At 40.4% G+C, this 21,233-nt stretch overlaps 1 protein-coding gene across 4 annotated transcripts in view; it reads right to left on the bottom strand.

Annotated features, from left to right (window-relative positions):
- Window positions 1–21,233, bottom strand: part of PTPRZ1 (protein tyrosine phosphatase receptor type Z1) — a 160,571-nt gene that overhangs the window by 74,746 nt on the left and 64,592 nt on the right. The gene's annotated exons all lie outside the window — the stretch shown is intronic.

Genomic DNA, 21,233 nt, shown 5'->3' with positions numbered 1-21,233 from the left:
AGGAGCTGCGTAGTTATGCTACCAAGAGAAAGAAAACATTAAGCCTCCAGCTGTTCTGAATAGAATTGACAAATGTGAATGGCAATTAGAAAACTTACAGGTTGAGGCTCTGCTATGGATCATGGCAGTCAATGAAATAGAAAAATATGATAAACAAAAGGTCCTTTTTTTTACAACTTCAACTAGAATCTAATGACAATACAGTCACCACAAAGGGAAGAATTTGATCATTCTTATAAAATGGGAAACGAACACAGATATCAACAGTCTGACAGACACATGTTTTTCAGCCTAAACATAAGGTGACGGTTACAATTTCAAGGCTTTTCTTTGAAACTTCCTGTTCAGAAATTATTGCTTCAGCTTTGATGAATGGTAAGAAATAATCCTGAAAGTGAAAACTCCAGATCCATTCAGAGGGCACAAAGAAATGATTGGGATATATCACTGATGCAAAGAAATTACGTGTGTGCATGTGTGTGTGTATGTGTATGTCTGTATGTGTTTTCTAGGCAAATATCCCACCTTGTTTCCTATTGGTATCCTGTTTTTAAAGAGTGCTGTGGTTCCAAACGATACAATGTGAATAGCGAGACTTCACACTATTGTTTGGGGCCCACGTATTTAGGCTGAAAAGCATCAATGGGCACAGCAATGGGTATGATCCCCCCAGACTAACCAGGACACACTCTGCAGAGTCACGTTCCTTGTTCAGAATAGAACATATGTATCAGTAGAAGCTATTAAATGTGATCTGGAAGTTAATTGTGGGGCCAGTCTTTTCAGGCTCCTAATCTCACATATTTTGGGAAGTAATATCTGGCACATCTCACTGTAGCCTGCAAAGGCCAAATATTAGTCCCAGGAAAATCTCTCTCTGAAAAAGGAAATTTAGGCTTCAGAGACTTTAGAGTGGAGTTCCAAATCACAATTTGATGCTGAATTGTTGGGGGGGGCCTTTTTTTGGGGAGGGTGAAGAGAGAGAGGGAGAGAGAGTATGTTTATGCACAGGTCTGTAAAATATTGATAATAATGCTATCCATTAAGCACATTCTTTGTGCCATGCTCTGTGTTGAGCCCTAGGGTAGATTTGACAATCAGATCATACACAGTCCCTGTACCACGCAGCTTTTAACCTGATTTTACAGATGAGGACACTGAGGCACAGAAAAGTTAAGTTTTTTGCTTAAGGTCACATTGCAGGCAAGTATGGAGCTGGGACTAATAATAATAATACCAACTGTGATATTTGTTAAGGGCTTACTATGTGCTAAGCACTGTTCTAAGCATTGGGGTAGATGCAAGGTAATCAGGTTGGACAAAGTCCTTAGCCTCCACGGGGCACAAGGTCTTAATCCCCATTTTACAGATGAGGTAGCTGAGGTTCACAGAAGTGAAGGGACTGTCCCCAAGGCCACACTGCAGACACATGGTGGAGCCGGGATTAGAACCCAAGTCCTCTGACTTGCAGACCCGTGCTCTTTCCACTAGACCATGCTGATTCCCTGAAGTTGCGTCTTCTGACTCCTAATCCCATACTTTTCCTATCAAACCCCAGGAGAATTTTGGTTGCTTATTTTTTCCAGGAATAAGGAAAAATAAGGCAAACAGGCTCGCTTTCTGAGAGCTGATCAAGAGTAGGAGACAACTGGGAGCTGAAGACTGCCCCTGGTCTTAATGTGAAAGATGAGGAGCTACAAGGGAGAAGGAAAATGGCTTCCTTTAATCAGACTTTTCAGGCCAATAGCTATTTTCCTGGTGGCTTTATAATGAAAGAGAGGTTTACCTTTTCATTTCTACGGAAACATAAGATCCATAAATAAGATTGCACCCTTTAAATTTCCATAGAGTCCTCATATTTACTCTTGTATCATTCCTCTTCCAGGTTGCAACACTATTTTTCACCACAATTACAGAAAAAACATTTCTTTTCTGTCCGTCACTGACATGAAATACCACATATTGCAGAGTCAACTCAACCAGAGAGAAATAGGGTATTCGATAAAAGGTGATAAAATAAGGAATTCAGTGGGAGAAAGGTAATAATATTAAGTCCTTGAATTTGTATAGCACATTTTCCCAAGACTCTTTGCCCTCCACTATTATATTTTATTCTGCGAAGTAGGAAGACACAGTTGTGTCTTTCCACCCAAATCCTGTCCTCCCCCGACTTTCCCATCACTATGGACAGCACCACCATCTCCCCATCTCACAAGTCTGAAACCTTGACATTATCCTTAACATCTCTCTCGTTCAATCGTATTTTATCAGTCACCCAATGCTCAGTTCAACCTTCACAACATCGCTAAAAATCTGCTCTTTCCTCTCCACCCAAACTGCCACCAAGTTAATCCAAGCACTTATCCTATCCTGCCTTGATTATTGCCATCAGCCTCTTTGCTGACCTCCCTGTTTCTTGTCTCTCCTGTCCTGCATAGAACTCACAGTCCTAATCATTATTTTCTGGATAAGGTAACAGAGGCACAGAGAAGTTAAGAGATTTGCACAAGGTCACACAGCAGACAAGTTGGAGAGCTGAGACTGGAACCCAGGTCCTTCTGACTTCTAGGCCCATGCTTTATTCACTAAGCCATGCTGCTTCTCACCATGAGTTCAGAGTGGAAATACTAAACATTACTTAGTGCTTTTATTTGGTTCTGTGAAATTAGAGTGTTTATGTCAAAAAGTGCTACCCCAAATATAGTTTCCCTTAGGAAAAAATATAAAGTGCATTAATGTGGTACCAAAATCCAAAAACTTGACTAAAACATACATTAAAGTGATGAAAACATGATATGATTATGAGATAGCAATGCAGATGCCCTAAAAGATTCAAGTTCAATTTTAAAATATTTACATGTGCAAATAACTAATTTTCAGAATCATCTTCCACATTCTATTTATAGCAAAAGACACACATGTTAAAAGATCAGTAATCTGACATTATATAATTCTAAATTGAAATAGACTTAGTCATTTCACTGAAACTAGTTAAAATACTTCAAATGTTGAGGAAAGGGAAATTAAGTGTTTATGACTGCATTTAACCTTGCAGTACTTTGCAAAACTTTGCAATAATCTCAAAGTAATAGACCTTGTAAGAAACACAAGCATTAAAATTCGATATTGCTTTTGTAAAGGAATACTAAAAAAAGGTAATATCAGGGGAGAGTTGTGTTTAATTTCCAAGTTATTTTCAGGTTGTCTTCCCTTTTAACCCCCTTTTCATTTTCCTTCCTCATGGGTCTTTCCTTTCCTAACTTACTTTTAACAAATGAAGTAATTGTTTTCTTGGAGACTACCAGGACTCAATGTCAAATTATGAGTTTCTAATTAGAGGAATCCCAAAAGCAATAGCAGTGGTTCCCCATACCCTAATTAATAATAATAATCATAATAATAAGAATTATTATGGTATTTGTTAAGTGCTTACTATATGCCAAACACTGTTCTAAGCACTGGGGGAGATACAAGGTGATCAGGTTGTTCCACATGGGGCTCACAGTCTTAATCCCCATTTTCCAGACAGGTAACTGAGGCCCAGAGAAGTGAAGTGACTTGCCCAAAGTCACACAGCTGACAAGTGGCAGAGGCAGGATTTGAACCCATGACCTCTGACTCCCAAGCCTACGCTCTTTCCACTGAGCCACGCTGCTTCTCTGCGTGGCTCATTGTGGCTTAATTGCCTGATAAGGAGTGATTAACATACCCCATAAATACAGAAGGGAGAATTTGAAACAGAAGGTAAAGGACATTTGCCAACTTTAAGATACATCCTCACAGGGCTCTTCATAGAAAAGTACAGATGGAAAAAAAAAACTGCATTTGTCTTTTTCAAGTTTTGGGGTCACAGAGTAATCCCTACTCAGTGACTACAGGTGTGTTTAAAAGGAGAACATTATTTGCAAAATCGGCACTGATGATGTGTTGTTTTGGAGGGAAATTAGGATGTGTTCCCAGCTGCCTCCAGTCCTGGCCATAGCCCTGACACAACCACATATTGCTGGGGTTCATGAGCTCTTTTGGGATGTCAAAAAATGAATAATAATAATAATGATATTTTTTAAGTGCTTACTGTGTGTCAGAAACTGTACCAAGCACTGGGGCAGATACAAGGTAATTGGTTTGGACACAGTCCCAGTCCCACACTGGGCTCACAGTCTTAATCCCCATTTTACAAATGAGGTAACTGAGGCACAGAAAATTGAAGTGACTTGCCCAAGGTCACACAGCAGATAAATGGCAGAGCTGGCATTAGAACCCAGGTCCTTCTGACTCCCAGCCCCATACTTTATCCACTAGGCCATGCTGCTTCTGTATATAGTGAGCTGCAAAGCAAGCACAATTTCCTAGGAAGCATCACACATAAGTATCAAGCTGGATTTTCTAGGCTTTAAGGAAGAATTAGAAGCCACGTACATTAATCCCTCTAATACAGCTGAAGTATTCTTTGCACGTAGACCACCAGAATTTTTGCCATTTGCTTTCCTTCTCAGTATTGACTTTTTCCACTTCGCCTGTGTGACGCCTCAGTATTTATGAATCTTGGAGGTTAAAAAATATACGGTTCAAGCGTGGAACTGGTGATGTGATTTTTGTGAAGGTGTACAAAAACACACACACAGACACATTAACTGTCGGCAATCAGCACTGTGTAGACACTGCAACACTTGTAACTGATCTGGACATTTTATATTCACTCCAACTCCACAGCACTTACGAATGTATCTTTAAATCACACCTAATAAATGATTTACTTATATTAATGTCTGTCTTCCCCTCTAGACTGTAAGCTTATTATGGGCTTATTATGGGCCAGGAACATGTCTGCTAATTCTGTTTTATTGTACTTTCCCAAACGCTTAATAAAGTGCTCTACACATAGTAAGCAATAAATGCTGCTGATCTGACAGTCATTACTGGTCATCAGACCTATAGAAGATTGCCTTATTCAAACCAGGACCTTTGTAAGAGTCCTGACTGCCTTCTCGGATACTACCAAATTGGGAAGATACAAAATAATAGCAAAAAGACCATTATGGAAATAATGAAGTCATCTGGTAGGAAGAGGCTTGACTGCCTAAGGGATGCTAGCAGGAAAAAGAATTGGTTAACTCAAATTTTATTTAATTTAAATACAAGGAACTGGAATAAGTATTCATTTAGGTTTGGTTTTAAAATAAATAGCAGAATGAAAAGGAACAAACACTTGAAAGAGAGAAATGGCTTTCTCTCAGTAGCAGCAGCTAGCTGACCAAAACAGATTTCTCCAGGCATAAAAAGGTGACTTAAACCAAGATAGTGTAGGTCATTCAATGATTATGAGTCATCATTTTAGCAATCAATGGTGCTTACTGAGAGCTAACTATGTGCTGAGCAAAGTACTGTGAATAAAGCATAGGCCTAGGAGTCAGAAAGACCTGGGTTCTAATCCCAGTTTCGCCACTGTCTGTTGTGTGATTTTGGGCCAGTCACTTAACTTCTCTGTGCCTCAGTCACCTCATCTGTAAAATGGAGATTAAGATTGTGAGCCCCATGTGGGACAGGGACTGTGTCCACCTTGATTGCCTTTTATCTATTCCAGCACTTAGAGCAATGCTTGACACTTAGTAAGCACTTGAAAAAAACCCATCATTTTTTTAAAGCACCGGCAAAAGTATGACTGAGTTGGTAGACATTCTCTGCCCATGAGGAATTTACAGCCTATGTAGTGACTAGAGAGAGAGTAATACGATTGTGATAAAACCAAGAGGAATATGGTTCTGTGAGATGTCAACTGCTTGGCAAAAAACAAAAACCAGATTAAACTTTCACTAAAAGTGCCCAATCGGAACATATCCAAACTTTTTCTAAGTTCAAAGTTTTCAAAATACAAAGTGCTGGAGTAGATATAAGGTAATCGTGGATTAGTCAGCTAGTCAGGATTAGAACCCAGGTCCTTCTGACTTCCAGGCCCTTGCTCTATTGACTAGGCCACGCCGATTCTCAATAGAGGATAGAGAAGCAGTGTCCACCAGTAGAGTTGCTAGATGCGATCCCTGCGCTTAACAGCCTGTGCTGAGCGGCTGTTGAGGACAGAATGTTGGCCCAGGATCTGGGGGCAAAATGTGAAAGGAGGCAAAAGGGGGGTGTCCTCTGGCTTAGGGTCAATTCTTGCAGTCTCTTAGCACTAGCATTTGTTCTTTTCAGGTGGTGTGAAGATGTGCCTGATGATGGCTCACCTCCTCCAGGAGGTCTTCCCAGACTGAGCCCCCTTTTTCCACTCCTCCTCCCTATCCCCCCACCCTACCTCCTTCCCCTCCCCACAGCACCTGTATATGTGTTCGTACAGATTTATTACTCTATATATTTTACTTGTACATATTTACTATTCTATTTATTTTGTCAATGATGGGCATCTAGCTTCATTTCTATTTATTCTGATAATTTGACACCTGTCCACATGTTTTGTTTAGTTTTCTGTCTCCCCCTTCTAGACTGTGAGCCCATTGTTTGGGTAGGGACCATCTCTATATGTTGCCAACTTGTACTTCCCAAGCGCTTAGTACAGTGCTCTGCACATAGCTCTGCTCTGTGCCTCAGTTATCTCCTCAGTAAAATAGGGATTGAGACTGTGAGCCCCAAGTGAGATAGGGACTGCGTCCAACACAATTTGTTTGTATCCACCCTAGTGCTTAGTACAGTGCCTGGCATACGCGCTTAACAAATGCCACAATTATTATTATTATTAGTGTGTCATCCCAAACACAAAGAATTAGTGTAGTCCTCTGACATGAGGGCAGGGGGTTGCCCGGGACTAATGTAGACTTTGAAAAGCAAACTTACATCAAAGACCCTGCATATAGCAGAGGCCTTTCAACTGCACAACCAAATAATTCCTTAAATTGGGATGAAGATTAGGAAGAGGAAATAGAGAGGAAGGGAGGGAAGTCTCCCAAAGCATAAAAGGGTCAGTTTGTTACCATTCCAAATTCCCTTTTCAGCTGTTTCCTTTCTTTTCCTCTTTCTTCATCTTCTCACAAAGGCCTTTTGAGATGAAGCGACAGTATGAAACAGCCGGAACAGAAGCATTGCTTTTCATAAGTGATGTAGGTATTGAATATTAAGATGGTGTTTCTTTTCAAGTAATTTGCAGCCAACAGTCTAACAAGAGAGATTACGGAGGCTGTGAGTTGAAAAAAAAAAGTTTGAGTGGAAGCATTCTTTTTTCAAATTCAAAGCAATAAAATAATTCAAAGTGAGAAAAAGGAAACTAAATGAGAATTAAATGGAGCACTTGTTTTTAAAGATAGACACATTTAATGTTCTGCTTTTAAACAATCAGAATCAGTGTCAAAGGGCAGAGCTGCAATATTAAACAGAAATGTGTGGGCTGATAGATTGTAGGAATTAGAGAATTCCACTGCCTCTGGTCCTTTATCCTTTCCTTACTCTTTATAGAAAGGAAATCAACGTGGCTCCATAAAAGGAGCTAGGGTTGGAAGACTGGAGGTTTGCTAGCTGTTCCCAACTCTACAGTTTCATTTCTGAAGATGAGGGATGAGTCATTTTACACTTTCTGGCCTCAATTTCTCAATTTGTGAATTAGAGGGGACCATACCTGCATCATTTAAACACTACAGCCATGGCCCAGTGGATGAAGCACAGGCCTGGGAGTCAGAAGGACCTGGGTTCTAATTCTGACTCTGCTACTTGTCTGCTGTGTGAGCTTGGGCTAGTCACTTCACTTCTTTGTGCCTCAGTTACCTCATCTGTAAAATGGGGGTTAAAACAGTGAGCTCCATGTGGAACATGGACTGTGTCCAGCCTGAATGCTTTTTATCCCAGCACTTAGAATGGTGCCTGGCACATAGCAAGGGCTTAATGAATACCATTCATTCATTCATTCATTCAATTGTATTTACTGAGCACTTACTGTGTTCAGAGCACTGTCCTAAGCACTTGGGAAGTACAAGTTGGCAACATATAGAGGCGGTCCCTATCCAACAACGGGCTCACAGTCTAGAGGGGGGAGACAGACAACAAAAAACATGTGGACAGGTGTCAAGCCATCAGAATAAATAGAAGTAAAGCTAGATGCACATCATTAACAAAATAAATAGAATAGTAAATACGTACAAGTAAAATAAATAGAGTAATAAATCTGTACAAACATATATACAGGTGCTGTGGGGAGGGGAAGGAGGTAGGGTGGGGGGCGATGGGGAGCGGGAGTGGAAAGAGGGGATGGGGAGGGGGAGTGGAAGAGGAAGAGCCATTAAAAAAAGACTGGGCTACCAATAACCCAGGCCTTGGGCTGGTTTGAGTTGCAGTCCCCATAATCTAGACCCTAAGGTGAGTGAAAATACCTTTTTTTTAAAAAAAAATGGCATTTGGTAAGAGATTACTACATGCCAGACACTGTATTGAGAGCTGGGATATATACAAGATAATCGGGCTGGATATCAGTCTTAATCCCCATTTTATATTTGAGGTAACAGTCACAGAGAAGTGAACTAACTTTGGAAATTTTGGAGCGATTACTCCAGGCAGTTTTTTGAGAACATCAGGTGGCTTCTGAGAGTTTCTTAACTTCCCTTACAAGCTGTGAGCGCAGGAACTTCTTGAAGAAATCACATTTTTTATCAATCAATCACAATGAGAGCTTACTGTATGCACAGTAGGGGAGACAGACACTAAAATGAATTATAGCTAGGAGGAGGTAGTAGAGCATAGGGACACTCACTGAAGTGGCAGTTGGTGCGGGGGAAGAGATACAGGGTGGAGAGAGGATAAATTAATTGTGGAAGTCCTCCTGGAGTTATGCTTTCAGAAGCTCTCATACCAGGTACACTGGGGCTCTCCTAGCCAAAGCTTCTTCCCTTTTCCTCTTTGGCTATGGACCTGATCTTGTCTCTGGATGCCCCTATGCCCAATTCCAATGGGGCAATTTCTAGTCGTTCAGAAACACCAACACTAATAAGTGAAAGTGACCAAGTATCATAGTTTAGGCAAAACCGCACCGAAATTTAGGGATCCCTTCAGTGTCTTTGGTTCTTCAGCAGGAAAAACACCCCATCTCAGCCAATGGAGGGAAGTGTAGGGGAGAGGAAAAAAAGGGTGGTTGCGAGGGTGGCAGAAGTTAGCAGTCAGTACTTATCTTTCCCCTCACCTTTTCTCCTTTCTCTTCCCCCCTTCTTTTCTTTTTCTTTCTTTCTTTTCTTTCCCCACCTCACCTTCCCTCTTTGAGAACCCCATCCCCAACCCACCTAAAGTGATCAGAAATCTGGTTATCATGAGGATGGAGGGCTGTTGGTATGGTTAGGGAGGGGCAACTCCTTGAAGGTGATGATGGCTTCTGTCAGCTGAGGGGAATACTTGGAGGGCAGTGGGCCTGGGGTTTCTGCCCTTGCTGCCCAATAAAGTGCCCTTAAGAACCTCAATGATAGCAGCTTTAACATGCCGAACAAACTCAATAGAAGAGCAGCGTGGTCTAGTGGATAGAGTATGGGCATGGGAGTCAGAAAGACCTGGGACCTTAGGCAAGTCATTTAACTTTTCCATGCCTCAGTTACCTCATCTGTAAAAAATGGGGATTAAGACTGTGAGCCTCATGTGGGTTATGGACTGTTTCCAACCTGATTAGCTTGTATCCACCCCAGTGCTTAGTGCAGTGCCTGGAACATAGTAAGCACTTACAGACCATAAAATTAAAAGAAAAAAATCACGTCTCACAGGTTCCAGGGGAACGCTGGTGTTGACACTTTGCCATTTGAAATTTTGGGGGAGGATGGCTTGGTGGAAGATTTTTAGGATGTGTTCATTTTCAGTGCTCCTCAGATTTTTTTTATAGCATAGGGGAGGGAAGAAGACAGATAAGGGGGATGCATACTGCTTCCCAGCTGATTCTATCTGGCCCACCATTATATTCAACACAAGTAGAAATCTTGTAGAATATCATTTTTGCTCATGTAAATACATCAGGTTTATGAGTAGGTTGATCCGTGTTGTAAGCTTGTGTGGAAATCACACAAAGTTCCCCTTATACAATAATGACAAGAATTTTATTGAGCAATATGAGAAGCAGCATGGCTTAGTGAAAAGAAAACAGGCCTGAGAATCAGGGGACCTGAGTTCTAATCCTGATCAGTCACTTGGTTGCTGTCCAACCTCGGGCAAGTCACTTAACTTCTCTGTGCCTCAATTTCCTTAATTGTAAAATAGGGATTCAATATCTGGTCTTCTTCCTACTTAGATTGTGAGTTCCAGTTTATGTTGCCAACTTGTACTTCCCAAGTGCTTAGTACAGTGCTCTGCACACAGTAAGCACTCAATAAATACAATTTATTGATTGATTTATAGCGTTTGTTTACCTCAGTGCTTAGTAGAGTGCTCAATACATATTAAGCACTTAATTATAATCATTATAATAATCATGACAGTACTAATAGATATTGGGAACCCCAAATATTTTATTCCTGGCTTTCTAAAATTTAGTAACTCATTAGTTGGCCCTCCCTACTCAGTGAAATTATAAATGAATGGTTGGGATTGAATTATGCATATTAATAGAACAAAACAGCTAAAAAAATGTAAAGATTCTTCCAGTTTTTTTAAAAAAGATGCCTCCCATTTGATGTAAAAGCTAACGGATGAAAGACAAGGCCAAAATTGAAATCCGTACACATCTCCTCAGCTATCTAGGAGACACTATCTAGGTGTTCAATGGAGCAGAAAACACATTTAATTTCACTGTGCTCCAGTTCCTCCCATTAGAACACTGTAGTGTGGATAACTAATAGGACATTCTTATTTAGACATCCCAAATATTGGGGTCATCATGTGAAAATATTTCTTTTATGGAATTCTGGACTAAAGTGAGCAATTCTTCCAGGGGTCATTAATAAGGGAGTCACAGTGGCCCAAGGTCAGCTAACAAAGGCCAGAATAATATTTCCTGCCCCAACCTGCTTATTCCTGGACTCATAAGTGACAATTTCCAGACAGAATTAGTGGTTGAAATAGATGATTGGGGTAGGTAAAGGTGGTGATGCAGCACTTGGATCCTGGAGGAAAATTAGAAGGAAACACTAATTTAAAAATGAATCCTGAATAGATTATTTTCATTTCCACAGTTGGTCATAAAAGAACCAACAGGTTTCTATAGAAACAATAAATGAGGATTTTTTTTTCCAAGGAAGTAATGGAGTTTCTGCAAAGCCTTTACTTCTCCCAAGAATGGCTCAGGGGACAGAACCTATGACTTGGAGCAGGGTCCAAGGTGGGTGGAGGAAAAGGTCAGTCTCATGGCAGAAATTTTATCCTGTGTTTTGAGCACTACTCCGTATTATTTCAGCTCCATTAATCAAAGGTATTTGAGATCTTTCACCAGTCTACACAAAATGGCTCTATTAATAATTATGGTATTTGCTTAACATTTGCATGTTCCAAGCACTCTAGTAAGTGCTGGAGTAAATACATGACCAGATATAATCCCTGTTGCACATGGGGCTCACAGTCTAAAATAAAGGTAGAACAGATATTTAACCCCATTTTATAGATGAGGAAATTTAGACCCAGAGAAATCAAGTGACTTACCCAAGGTCACACAGCAGGCAAGTGGTGGAGCTAGGAACCCAGGTCCCTTGAATTCTGGGCCCAAGCTCTATCCACCATGTAATGCGACTTTTCTATTTTTACTCATTTGCAAAATTGCTTTAGTCAAATGCGCCAATAAACGGTAGAACCAGCAGTTACAACAATAGTAATAGTAAAACCATTCATTTAGTACCTGCTTTGGGCAACAGCAGTGGACTAGTTGCTAATGGACAATAAATCAATTAATTGCATTTATGGAGTGGTACTGAACAAAGCATTTGGGAGAGTTCAATTCAATATGAGAAAGTTTGTAGACACATTCCCACAATAAGCTTACATTCTAGTGGTGGAGACATACATTAATATAAACAAATTATGGACATGTACATATTGCTGTGGTGCTGAGGGAGGGATGAATAAAGGGTACAAATCCAAGGGCAACAAGAAAAGGATTTGGGGGTAGAGGAAAAGAGGGACTAGTCAAGGAGGGCCTCTTGGAGGAGGCATGCCTTCAAAAAGGCTTTGAAAGTGGGGAGAGTGATAGTCAGTCAGCTATGAAGTGGAAGGGAATTCCAGGCCAGAAGCAGGACGTGGGCAAGAGGTTGTCAGCGAGATAGACGGGATCGAGGTACAATGAATACATTGGCATTAGAGGATTGAAGGCTCCTGTAGATTGTAAACTCGCTATGGGTAGGGAATATGTCTCCCAACTCTGTTATACTCTTATACTGTACTCTCCCAAGTGCTTAGTAGAATTCTCTGAACACAGTAAGTGTTTGAAGTAGGAAAGCAGAGAGATAAGGTAGGAGGGTGCTAGGTGATTGAGTGCTTTAAAGTTTGATGTGGAAGGTGGATGGGCAACCACTGGAGGATCTTGAGGAGTGGGGAAACATGGATTTTATGTTTTTGTAGAAAAATGACAACTTATAATTAATGCCCTCGGAGATTTTACAGTCTAATCGGGGGAGACAGGCAGGTGAAATGTGTCATGCACATAATGCTACCTTGAGCAAAGCTCAAAAAAATTGAACAGTGTCTTCCAAATACCCAAAGACACAGTTTTCTGGTAAAATAATTAAGTGGTCATTCCCCTGGCTCAGTATTTATTTTTAAAACAATATGCCCAGCATCTTCTTAGAAGAGGTCATAAACACCATAAATTTTTACGATATACTTTAAATGTGGCTTAGTCAAGTAAATGTTCAATGCTTTTCTTGATTTATCATTTTTTGGAAGAGAAGCTTTAACATATACAGTAGTTTTCAAAATACTGCATATATAGTCTTTCTATGCATGCAGAAAAAATGTAACAGGGAGCAATATTTTAAAAATTAAGAATGTCAGAGGAGTCCAAACCATAGTTTCATTAAGCTGGTACTCTTCATACTACTAAAGCTCTTGATATAAAGTTATATAGCCCTGCCTATTCACAGATTGTAGACAATCTACTGCTAGCAGTGGACTTCTGTTCAGGAAAGAGATTGATAGGCTGTAACAGCAGGATCAGAATCAGGCTGATATGGACATAAGAAACTGCATGGAAATGTTCAAAAATGAGACCATCAATTTTAACTCTGAGAGGTATCTCTGTGGCCCTTTAAAATTAATTTTGTAACATCAGTTAAATCTGAAGTATTTCTAAACATAAGACTACAGGCAAGCCCTTCCAACCCATCTTCTTGTCTCCAACAGTGGTGACAGGTTGTTTGGTGAAATAGGTTAAAAGTGAATTATCTTTATTTTTAACTAGCCCAATTATATAAGAGCCAAGAAACGATCAAACAAAAAAAAATTAAATTGGCTAAAAAAAATCTTAATCTTCAGTTTAGCAACATAGCTTTACATTCACAGAGCATAGTTTCATCTCAGTGGGAAGACTACATTGTTTTTCTTCTCAGTGAAGTCAAAACAGCTCTTTCAGAAATGTCACAATTGTTAGTAAAATGCTCACTATTGTGAGGGTGCTGAGACATTTTAGGGCAGTAAGTTATTATTCTTTTCTGGTATTGTGAGGGTTTCGAAAGTTTTTTTTATTCAATGAGATTATATTCTTGACAAGATAGATTATATTCTTGACAAGATAATGATGAATAACTTGAACATTTTACATTTCTCCCCAGTTTGGGTCGAGATTCATTTTAACTGGTTAAATTGTAACCGAGGCTGGGGGGATGGTGGGCCAGATGTCTTGGGAATTTGGCACCATCCTAAAATCTTCAATCCATCTCCATTTGAAAGGGGGAGGTGCTGACCAATCTTTAAGTTATAGAATGGATTTCTGCAGGTTTTAAAAAGTGGGTAACACTAGTTTAGTCATCTGGGTCCAAGTAGTAGTAGTGATATTAATTGAGTGCTTATTGAATGTAATGAACTGTCCTAAATGCTTATGAAATTAAAATAGGAGCAAAAGACACATTTCCTACCAACGAACAGCTCACAACCCAACAGGGAGACAAACATAAAACATATGTAAATGGAGGAGTTGCAAGAAAATGCAGGATCATATAGGAATTCAACAAATTTACCATGATGAAATAGCACTATAAATCAGAGTAAAATAATCAAATACAATTGAACATTGTATTGATGTATTGTATTGAGTCAGGAAGTAGCATAGCCTAGTAGAAAGAGCATGGATCTGAGCATCAGGGAACCTGAGTTCTAATCCCAGTTCTGCCAGTTGTCTGCTGTGTGACCTTCGGGAAGTCACTTAATTTCTCTGTGCCTCTGTAAAATGGGGATTCAAAACCTGTTCTACATCCTACTTAAAACTGTGAAACCCGCAATAGGGACTGGGTCTTACCTGCTTAACTTGTATTTACCCCAGTACTTAGAACAGTGTTTACTACACACACACACACACACGCACACACGCATATATATACATATATATATTTGCATATATATTTGTTCATTATTGCCTATTATTACCATATTATAGGTAATAATAGGCAATAATGAACAATCAGATATATAGTTATATTCATTATTAAAAGTTAACAATGAACAATTGAATGATTAGAATTGGATGATGTTGCGTTTCCTGAAATCTCAAAGCACTTTCACCTATTTTATTACTTCATTTTTCTTCACGGCTTCCCTGAACAGCAAGCAACTACAGACAGCTCTTTCTCCAAGTGAGAAATTGTAGTCTAGAGAGACTTATTAACCTGCTCATCCAGATGCCAGGATTCTTAATTCAGTTGTCTATTAGCTAGTTTTCACAGCCACCAATTGTGACTCTCTCTCATCACTGAAAATTGTGTTTTCCTGCCTCCTCCTGAATAAAGATAAATGGGAAATGTCTTATAAATATTCTTGGTTTATAAGGTCAGATTACAGCAAGATTTGTAGTACTTAAAATAGTACTAAGCAGGTTCCAATGACCTGCTAATAGTTCAGTAATTCTTCTTGGAGGTTACAGCCATTTTTCTTTCAGATGATTACAGTTCTCATGTTTCTTTAAAAAAATAAAAGGATTCACTCTTGTCTTTCTGCCTCTGGCCTCTTGCTCATCCAGCTTCCCCAGCCTGGAACTCCCTTCCCCAACAAAATTCATTTATTCATTGTCATATTTATTAAGACTTACTGTGTGTAGAGCCCTGTACTAAGCACTAGGGAAAGTGCAATACAACAATAAACAGTGACATTCACTGCCCACAATGAGCTCACAGTCTTGAGGCAGGGAGACAGATATCAATAAAAATAAATAAATTTACAGATATAAGCATAAACAAATCCAACCTACACCTTTCCTCATGTTCAAAGACCTCCTAAAATCCTACTTTTTCCAACAAGTCTCCTCTGATTAATTCTCATCTCCCAAACCACATCAGCCCTGTAACCACATTGCATATTCATGCATTTACTTTTTCCTTTCCTCTGCACTTGTGTATATATAATCCCATTTGCATCCTATAGACTGTAAGCTCCTTTTGAATGAGGATCATGTATTGATTTTCCCAAGTGCTTAGTACAATATTCTGCATACAGTAAGTGCTCAATAAATACCATTAACTGATATATACTTTCAAAGAATAGTACAGTTAATTTATTCTGATTACTCGATTGGTAAATATTTTATGCCTGTCTCTCCCATTAAAGTATAAACTCATTGTGAGCAGGGAACACAACACTTCCTTCTGTTGTACTTTCCCCCAAGCACTTAATATGGTGTTTTGCATCCAGGGGATTTCATTGAATAATTCTATTACATAACATCTATACCACAGCATGTATTTAGTGTAGTTAGAAATGGATATAAACACCTTTAGCTTCAAAAGCGCAGAATCCAGTCTTCCTGAAGTACATTAAAATGAACTCTAGTTTTCAATCTTTGGAATATCTAACCACTTTCAAATCCCTTTGGTTGGACACACATGAATCTCACATCTCTTCCAGGCTTTAGATGTCATCGAAAAATATGTCCCCATTGCTTTGGACTTTGACGAAGTAACCTGGAACCAAATGAAGTGCCTTCATTTTCACTGGTGTTTGTAAAGCACAATGAAAGCTTTCATTTTGTGCCCATGTGAGAGTCTCAGAAGTGCCAGTAATCTAGTAAGTGCATTGAAAGTGATGTTGGGAGGTTGAACATTTGTTTTAACCTTTTCCCTTCTCCATATACCAATTCCAGGAAGTCACAAGGTCTTGGACTGCACAGTAGCTGCAATGTTTGGCCCACAGTTCTCTACAATTGTCAACATTAAACAGTAGGAGGCTGGAGAGTGATATGGGTTTGTCCATCTGAAGACTAACAATATTAGGATCAAGCATGGATCAATCCTCAATTCCTGTGGCTTTCCCTTTCTATCAATATTTTGCAGTAAAAGGGAAATCCAAAATCAAGGGTAAATGCATAATAAAAGTCACCTATCAAAAAGTGTCATTCATTTGAATTTTAGGATAAAGGCTAGGGCAAGACCTGAAGTTAGGATTAGGATAAGTTTAGTGTTAAGGGTTTCCGGGCCATTGATAAGTTTGTGAGGCACAGTCCTTCTAGACTGTGAGCCCGCTGCTGGGTAGGGATTGTCTCTATATGTTGCCAACTTGTACTTCCCAAGTGCTTAGTACAGTGTTCTGTACACAGTAACCACTCAATAAATAGGATTGAATGAATGAATGAATTTGGATTATTGATAGTTAACATTTGCTTATTGGACAAAACCAATGGCATACCACTGGCTGATTGCTAACTGTATGCTACAGCATCTTAGGGAGGGCCATATGTGATTCAACAAAGCCGATCTGCATCTTTGACTTTTTGTTTCTCTTCAATTAAGCTACACTCACTGGTCATTTTGCAAACTGAGGAAAACAAAAGCGTTGTCACAAAAAAAAAAGCCAGTCCTTTAATATGAGAGAGTAGGTGCACTCCCAGATAAACTGATTAAAGAAGAATTGTCATAATTATGCCACTGAGCAAAACAAAGGGTAAGCTTCATTTACTGATCGTAGAGCTCTCTGTAAGTTAAAGGGCTGAGGCAATAACTTTGATTGGAATAAAATGTGTTTAAGCAATTCTTAATTGTGAGGTAAGAACTGCCCTTTGGTTGGCTATTGTGGATTGTTGCACTCGGTGATCTTTTCAATTGTGCTCCCTGGCCTGGCAGTCTTAAAATGGGTTTGATCATGATCAGCCACCTCACCCACTAGCTACCACTACATGCTAGGCTGCTAGATTTCTACATGTATGTCAAGCTGTTGGACACAGTGCATTGCTCTATCTTTAAAGGTTTTTTTCTCTGCCCCCTTTTCTGTGATCCTTTTCCCCCCTCCTCACCCATCTCAGTTCACTAACTGCTGGGATGCATTCACCTCCCATGATTCACCTCCCATGTCTCACCCAGAAACTGTCTTCTGAAAAACACTGCTTCAATACCAGCTAGCTTTCAAGATCCCATTGTTTGTAGTCCAGGCATTTAATGCTGTGTGTGGTCCACAGGGACACAGATGGAAAGTCCTCAAGCCGCTGCATGGGAACTTCTAGGGTCTTCGTAATTTATTCCCTATAACATTGCCCTGAGTTGGATCGACTGTACTGACCATTTTTCCAGATCAACATTTCTCAGCTTCAGAATCAGGACTCCAATAAAATCACCCTGCCTCCTCTCTATTCTTCCCCTTAACAACCCAGAGCGCTTCACCCTACTCCTCCATCTTAATCCAAAATTCTGGACTGGGGGCAACGAGCCAGTGGGAATGGAATGTAACTGACTGGACACTCCCATCTTCATCATTGTCATCAACAGCCTTGGTTGCACCTCTTTGGGAGCCTGGGAATATTTACTAGAATAGACTGTCTCAGATTTGAACAGCAGGGATCAGTGTGCCCGGAATACATTTGCGGGGCTTATAGCCCACCACCCAGAAAACCCCCCACACTGGCTGGGAACTTACTGACACTTCATCTTCCACTGTTTTGGAGCCTGGTGGTTCTCAGTTCTTCCTCCCTTTGCTCCCTTGCAAACTTTGCCACTAAATTAACTCATGCACTAGTTAACTTGGGCACCAGAGCAGACTCCAAGATTCCCGGGATTCTAACTCGGAGTCCAACATGAACTTCACCTCTAGGTCAAGCCCATTCTGCCCAAATCACAAGGGTAATTTGGGCAAAATCAGGGGCCAAAAAGTAAAAAATAAAAATAAAAGAATGCATTTCTTGGCTAGCGAGTTTTATTAACTTAGAATTCCACTCCTCCACCCTCACCCCCCCCTGCCCCTGCCACACCCGGCTGATTATATAGCAGCACCCATCTTAAATTTAAATACACTTCTTTCCCAGTATAACCAATCTGGAAAAGCTCATTTCTTTACTGCTGCTGAGAAGTAGCCTGGTCTAGTGGATAGAGCACGGGCCTGGAGAGTTAGCAGGCCTGTGGTCTAATTCCAGTTCTGCCACTCATCTGCCTTGTGACCTCGGCCAAGGCACTTCACTTCTCTGTGCCTCAGTTACCTCATCTGTAAAATGGGTATTAAAATAGTGAGCCCTATGTGGGACAGGGACTGTATCCACCCCAGTTTGTTTGTATCTACCCCAGCGCTTAGTACACTGCCTAGCACATAGTAAGAGCTTAAACAATACCATAATTATTATTATTATTTCTACATTTGTGTAATCAATGTATCCAGTCATATGCTACTGAGCTCAAAGATGAAACAAATTCATTGAAACTTCAGTAGAAACTTGAATGAGGAAGAAAAAGCACTTTGTACAGTGCCCGGCACATACCAAGTGCTTAAATACCCTAGAGAAAAAGACTGTATTACTGGAGCAGAAAGGTCTGTTTCCACAGATTGTAGTCCTCTAGACTATAAGCTCAATATGGGCAGGGAACAGGTCTACCAACTCTGTTGCACTGTACTCCCTAAGCACTTAGTACAGTGCTCTAGTAAGCACTTGATAAACATGATTAATTGAAATATGATTAATTGAACAATAGAACAAGAGAGAAGATGCTGTATCCGTCTAGAAATGCTAGTGATACCTGTAACCCATGCACATATGATTTGGATCAGATCCCCTCTTTCTCCCACTCTTTCTCTGTAGCAGGGAGAGCCCTCACTTTATTTCCATCAGCACCTGAGCCCCTGCACCCCTTCTCTAATTCCACCAATGCACTGCTGGGCTCCAACTGGCCGACACCCACAGGTCACCATCAGGCTGTTGTTACTTCTTCCCTCAGACTTTGTCCCCGCAAATGCATGGCAGTTACTGCTTTGTGACAAAAGAGCTAAAGAGGGAATTTCAAGAGAGGGGGAGTAAGAAACAAAAGAGAGCTCAAAAGCCAAGGACAGAACCAGTAGGAGGGGACAACAGAGCGAAAGTGGGCAGAAAAAATGAGATAAACATAGATGACTGTTGATGGTTATAGAAGATAGAAATAGAGCTAAGCACCTTCTTGCAAAGGAATGGTGACCATCTTCTGCAAGATCTACAGCTTCCACTTTATGCTGCACACTAAATATATGCCTGCAGCACTGTGCTCTGGAGATTTTCACATTTTCCTCAGTGGCAGAGAGACCTGTCACATCCTCTGAAACCTGATAGTGTAGAAAAATCACTGAAAATAGCTACAGCCTTGGTCTGTTTGACTAGGCTCATCCCACTTGGTTGGCATTTCGTTTGGGAATCGTAATCAAGGTACTGCAATTGGAGCTGTGTTCTTGCCTTTCTTCTTTTCAGTTTTGGGGAAAGGTGTGAATGAAGGGTGACCGGAAGCTGAGTGAAAAAGAAGCTTAGGGCCTGCAGAAGAATAACAGGTGCCCAGGTTTGGGGAATTAGCTTAGATCAGTAAACTATCCTATATTTTTCAAGAGCAGACCATCTTTATCAAGGTATCTGTTCAGTGCTTACTGTGCACAGAGCACCAAGAGCTGGGGATAATACAGTAAAGTAGCTAGACTCGATCCTAACCCTCAAGGAGTTTACACACTATCATTGGTATTTATTCATTCATTCAGTAGCATTTATTGAGCGCTTACTGTGTGCAAAGCACTGTACTAAGCACTTGGGAGAGTATACTACAACAGCAAACAGACCCATTCCCCACCCACAGTGAGCTCACAGTCTAGAGGGGGGAGGAGATTCGAACTCATGGAGTTGAGGGGGGATGATTTGCTCAAAAGAGCAGTCTAGCAGCTTCAACTATGCATTATTGAGTGCTTACCGTAAGCAAAGCACTGTCCTAGCAGAGTGACATTGGGTAGAGCATGGGCTTAGGAGTCAGAGGCTCTGGGTTCTAATCCCAAGCCCTCCACATGTCTGCCGTATGACCTTGGGTAAGTCACTTCAGTTCTGTATGCCTCAGTTACCTCCTCTGTAAAAAGGGGATTAAGAGTTTGATTACCTGGAGAGCCAGGGACTCAGTCCAACTTGATTAACTTTTATCTACCCCAGCTCTGAGAATAGAGCTTGGCACAAAGTGCTTAACAAGTACCATAATAATTATCATTATTTTTATTAGTTACTAGATGCTATCCCTGCCCAAAAGGAGCTTGCAGACTATAAGGGAAGAAAGATATTACACTAAATTACAGATGGATATGTTCATAAATCCTGTGGGGCTGAGGGAGGGGTGAATATCAATGTGATTAAGTGGTAAAGAGCCAAGTGCAGAATTAGTGATAATGAAGGACAGCAGTATACCCAAACAGCTGCTCTATGGTGTGCTTAAATTGGGAAACCAATACTAAGGACAGGGGTAACATTGTAAGGGCAGAATAAAGCAACTGTTCAGAAAATGCTGTATCCCAGCTGAAAAATCAGAGCTTTTTGCTGAGGATAGACTAGTATGATATACTGCTATCAAGAATCTAGTGACTCTTTTTGAGCACAATCTTCATAGGGAATAATTTCAAGGTAACAACAAGGACAAGCTTTTAGGTGTGTACAAAGTAGATGGGACTGTGGGTCCCACACTAGCCTCTTCTCTATGCTATTAGTACTTTAGAGGACTGTATATGCCCCTATGCTCTTTTTTCTTAAATGGAATTTGTTAAGTGTTTACTATGCACCAGGCACTGTACTAAGTCCTGGGTTAGATACAAGTTAATCAGGTTGGGCCCGGTCCATGTCCCACATGAAGTTCACAGTCTCAATCCCCATTTTACAGATAAGGTAACTGAGGCACAGAAGTTACGTGACTTACCCAAGG

The sequence above is a fragment of the Tachyglossus aculeatus genome, chromosome 10 (genome assembly GCF_015852505.1).
Source record: "Tachyglossus aculeatus isolate mTacAcu1 chromosome 10, mTacAcu1.pri, whole genome shotgun sequence".
In the NCBI taxonomy this organism is placed as follows: domain Eukaryota; kingdom Metazoa; phylum Chordata; class Mammalia; order Monotremata; family Tachyglossidae; genus Tachyglossus; species Tachyglossus aculeatus.
The sequence above is the reverse complement of the archived record's forward strand: the minus strand, read 5'-3'. Positions and strand labels throughout refer to the sequence as shown.